Source organism: Acyrthosiphon pisum, chromosome A2 (assembly GCF_005508785.2).
Source record: "Acyrthosiphon pisum isolate AL4f chromosome A2, pea_aphid_22Mar2018_4r6ur, whole genome shotgun sequence".
Classification (NCBI taxonomy): Eukaryota; Metazoa; Arthropoda; class Insecta; order Hemiptera; family Aphididae; genus Acyrthosiphon; species Acyrthosiphon pisum.
The window spans coordinates 94,394,254-94,399,694 of record NC_042495.1 but is presented as its reverse complement, the minus strand read 5'-3'; the positions used below and the strand labels follow the sequence as shown (position 1 = coordinate 94,399,694).

Below are 5,441 nucleotides of genomic sequence, written 5' to 3'. Positions count from 1 at the left end.
AGTTTTTTTTTCTGGACAGATGGCGCCACTGCTGTATTTTTGACATCCATATTTCCTACTTTTCTGGTGGATTTTTCTAAACAAAAATGGTACTATGACCTCCAGCAGACTGACAAGTATAACAGTAAAAAATTTCAGCCAAATCGGTTCATTAGTTTTCTCGGTTAGCGCGATCCAAGAAAACCCTTACCATTTTATATAATAAGTGTAGATGTAGATAAACATGTCAAAGTTAAATTTTCTATACTTTGCAGTTTTCCGAATTTTCTTATTCATTGCTTAGAAATTCTAAAAATGCATGTCTAAATAATCAATCGGGTGAGATTTTTTATTATTTTTAATTGGTAAAATTATCACATTATTAAAACGTTTATTATACATTATAGTGCCTATAGTACCTACCTCAAATTATATAAGTAGGTAACAATATTATAATGTTTTATTTATTTATTATAACCTTATTGGGTAGTTGCTATTAGATTTATATTACAACTTTAAATAATCGATTTTATAAGTATTTTATTTTTAAGAAGTTTCATAAGACTAAATTACTCTTATTGTAATCTGTGGAATTCCACATTTTGAAGCATTGATGTAGATTCCACAAAACCAACACTTTCGGACATCTGTTAATTATTAATTATAAATTATATCTTAGAAGGTGGATAATATTATGAACTTGAGTGTTAACATCATGATTCATAATCAAAAATACGATTTGTTAACAGATATACTTAGTGCTTACCTATTATTTAAAACAAAAAAATAAGAAAATTAAAAAGTGGGTGAGTGTCGCTCTGGTGTACAGTAGGTTACAAGTGGGTCACTTTTATGGTTGCTATGAACTTTGAATTCAATGATATAATATCATTTGTATACGAATAACGATTCTGAGCGGAGACGGTTTGTCAGCATAGGATATTTTATATTAAAATATTTATACTGTTTACTGGTTATTTTATATTTATATCAATACGGTAGCCGGTAAGTTGAATTAATATTATTTGTATAACATCATATTTGTATTTAATAATATAATTTAGAAGGTTAAAGTACACGCAAACAATATTTTTAATTTTTTAAATTATAATACAAAAATTAAATTGTTACCTATTCTTCGTTTAAATATCTAATTTCGTTCAAATGTAAAATTAAAATAACAATTGAAGAAACTGTGTTTATAGATTTTTTAGATTTTTTTTTACATTATGAATTACTTACGTGGAAACTTGTTATAATTTTTCAACTTTAAAAATTGAACATTTTTTAACTGCAAAATAACTTATTAATTTTCAATTTGATAAGGTTTGTCACGATTGGAAATTTAAATGCTAATAAACAAACATTTTGCCTATGTATTTTTAATACTTTTAACTGATATTGTAACATTTATCGAAGAGTCTTGTATAACATTTTCAAGCTTTTTGACCCACCAAATGAAATTTTATTGATATTTATAGAAAGAAAAAAATTTAAAAAATTTAAAATTATAAATGTCCGTAAACAGCTCAAAACAAGTCAATTTTTTTGAAAAATTTATCAGGTATAAAAAATGATAAAATAAAAATTTGTTGTAAATTTCAAGTATCTACGGTTATTCATTTTTGAATTGCAATAAAATAAGAAAATCAATTATGAGAAATCGAGGAATATACAATGTTATAAAAATTTGAACTTCAAACGCTTATAAATATTTAATTTGACATTCCGGTAGAGTTTTTTTTTTTTTGATAAAGGTAGACAAACTTATGAGGAATCTCGTATTAAATTTACAAATCTTAGAAATAAAAGTAATGAACTTATAATTCAAAATATTTTTTTTTTTTTTATTAGAATAAGCCTCGGCAGCGGTGGCCATTGGCTGTTAATTCAAAATAATTTGCAAATGTTCGTGATTTTTACGGATTTTGTCAAAATTCTAACTTCATACGCTCATAGAAAACTACTGTGGATTTAAGTTCAAATTTTTTTTTAATTTCCAGTAACGAACATGTTCGGGGATCCTCGTATTACATTTTAAAGTTTTTTGACAGGGTAAAAATTGTTTAATGGATATTAATTTAAAAAAAAAACTAATAATAATCGAAAATTTCATTTGCTTATAAATAACTCAACTCAAGTCAAAAAGTTATGCATGTAGGTGCAGTTATTTTTTTGTAGAGTTACACCAAAAAAACCAAAATTGATTTTTTTGAAAACCGATTTTATTTTTTTAATTGTTTTTTTGTTTTTCCGGCACTTTTGAAAGCTACGGTTACCGAGAATTTTAAATTTTTACCTCCTTAATGCACCAACTAAATTAATTTTTCCACCGAAAAAGATACTGCAGAAGTTGAGAATCAAAGCATTATTTCGATTATCTAATAATCGTGGATAAATACAAAAATAAAATTTTTAAAAAAACACATCGATGTAAAATGAATACATTCATCACTCGGAATCTAAAACATAATATTTTGATTAAATTCACTTTCATAAAATCGATGCTTTAAAATTAATTGTTCAATTTGCATCCAAAAAAATATCAAGGGCCCACCTAATAGGCTCGTGATTTGTTCACGGAAAATATTTGTGAGTTAGTGCATTTTAGGTTGTATTGCAATATCTATTAAGATTAAGATTACATTAATATAATATTACGTAATGTGTAAGATAATAATATTAATTTTATTAATTCCTTACAATCTGGTGCAGTAATATACGGAAATGATAACATTTTAAATTGCTGCATTTTTTTTAACTATTTACTTAATTATTTATAACAACTATGCAACGAGTAGGTAAACATGTCACGTATAGGTAGCTATAGTAGCTACCGTGTGAAATAAATATATTTTTATGGCGTATATGTTGATATAATAATAATATTTAATAAAAAAAATTCAAACATGTGCGTTATTTTATTCAAAAACAACTGAGTAAATAAAAACAAACAAGCCATAAATTAACTGAGGAGATGTATCCATAATATTATAATAATATAGCTATGTACCGAGTGTTGCATCACGCATGGTCATCCCCCATTCCGTTAATAATGAATTTATTAAAATTCTGCAGATATTTGGAATATCTAAGCATACAAAAACCATATTTTTCAATTTCTTAAGACTTTTGTACTATTCGAGAGTATCGTGTGGCGATAGAATCTACTGGTTTTACAATTGAGAACCTCTTTTTTACTGTAAACTATTTAGTGGATCATTCTTTTTTAAATTTTGATGTACCTAGTTCAAAATTCAAACGAGTATTTTTCAACTGTTAAAGTGTTTATAATAGTTTTCAAAAATATCCCACAAAAAAATAAAATACATATAACATAAGATCTAGTATGTATTATACATTTTTAAAAAACCTAAATATTAAAATGTACAAATCACCAAACCGTCCAAACCCTCATATTTTATCCAAACCCATTTTAATGAACATTTAATCCTATTATAGTATACAAAGTTGAATAACTTATTTATTTACTCGATCGAATTTATATTTTCATTCTTCAACATTTTCAGAAAAATTTTCCGCTAAATAATTTTCAGTAGAAAATGGGGGTTTTCTGAACGGAAGTTTGTATCTCCACAGGAGACTCCTTAAGTATATAGAACAAAAAATCTCAAGAATTTTAAATCATGGTTTTTAAGTAGGTAAAAATTTAAAAAACATTTCAACAACTCTGTTGCCTATTGATGAACATGCTAGATTAATCATCCTGTATACATAGCTTAAATTTGTATATTATATTAGGTAGTAAAAATCATAGGTCATCGATTATCGTTATTGTTTCAATAACCATAATGATTATGTTCATATAATATATTGATACACTGATATAAATTATAATGATACATTGATACCTATATATATGTAGTGATATTAAGATCATTAACTTTTAAACTGTAGATGCCTATTATTGTGTTTACGTATTATACATATATATTTTAAATAATAAAATAACATTAACAATCTTCGTATGCCTCATCACAATAAGAGCAAATTATAATACATACGACTAATCGACAATAATCGTACAGGTACTATGAGAAGAGATTAGAGAGATCCACCACCTACAGATAGAAATTAGGTATAGAACTCACAAAGAGAAGTAATATAAATGGAGAAATTCGGTCCACTTTAAAATGTTATAGAAAACGACAGTACACGAAATAACTACTTATTGTCACGTTAAATTGTTTTAAATTTATACATAGGTATATAGATCTTACCACGTTCTGTTTGCCACATACCTATTCGCGCGTACGATTCAACATCATTTTTTGATTTTATTTGTTTTTAATTAAAACAAACCGCTTTTATTTAGATTATGATTTATAATTTCAAATTATGTTGTACCTAGTTTAATGTATGCCTATTTGATATTAATGCGAGATACACAATTAAACAAACTCGTCACGAACATTATATTATATTTAACTACTATTATAATCGTATTATATTATAATATAGTTGTCACACACACGTGTCTGATTTAATAAGTATATATATATATCAATCAGCGTATTGTGTGAACATATAAATTATTATAATACTGACGACAGACAGTATTGTTGACACCGTTCGAGAGTCAGCTGATCATCGGTCCTCCTGACCTCCACACCACCCATCATCACCCATTAGTCATTACTTCTCAGGTCGTCGGTCTTTAATATAATATCGTTATAGTTATTAGCGCTCTACTATTATAGTTTACAATCGCATAGTTATATTATTGTTTTTTAACGACTTTCGTTTTTTTTTTGTGTTTTTTTTATTCGTCTATAACGACATGTCGGCGGCACTCGGCAAATAAACAATAATAAACACGCGAGCGTCCGGAATTCCAAATTAGATTTAAAAAATACGGGTGTCACATAACCGATAATACGATGTATAATGCCGATTACCCAATTTTCACGCCTCAACCTGTCAATCCGACAATGATAAAATATTGTATTATATTATTATTATTTTTTGTACGACGATCGATATTGGTCAACGGTCAACACTAATATTACGGGCCGTTTACTCTTTTTGGCTAGTGCTACTAATTCTTTTGATTTTCACTAAATCCAATGCTTATTTTATAATATTATATTGTATTAATATGTATTTATGTATATGGACATTTTGTCGTACTATATTCAATCATTAATCATTAATATAATATTATGTATAATATTATACTACTATATTGTATAGGTAGGTACTATTACTATTATCATTATAAGAACTATTAAGTCTCTAAAGACTAAAATACAACTAATAATACATTATTACATATTATACTAGCTGATCCCGTGCACTTTGTTGCCCGTTAAATGTACCAACCTTTAATGACTCGAACTTTGTACAATTCGTTATTTAATATTCGGTGTATGGTGTTCAAAATGTATCTTAACTTTTCCGCTTCCCGGAATAAAAATTATGATTCGCAGAAGTCTATTATC

At 26.6% G+C, this 5,441-nt stretch overlaps 1 protein-coding gene across 1 annotated transcript in view; it reads left to right on the top strand.

The window, feature by feature from the left end:
* Nucleotides 1-300: 300 nt before the first annotated feature.
* Nucleotides 301-5,441, top strand: part of LOC100160617 (receptor-type guanylate cyclase Gyc76C) — a 64,133-nt gene continuing 58,992 nt past the window's right edge. The window contains exon 1 of the mRNA XM_029490993.1: nucleotides 301-318. The gene's annotated coding sequence lies outside the window, so the exon portion shown is untranslated. The remainder of the gene's footprint in view (nucleotides 319-5,441) is intronic.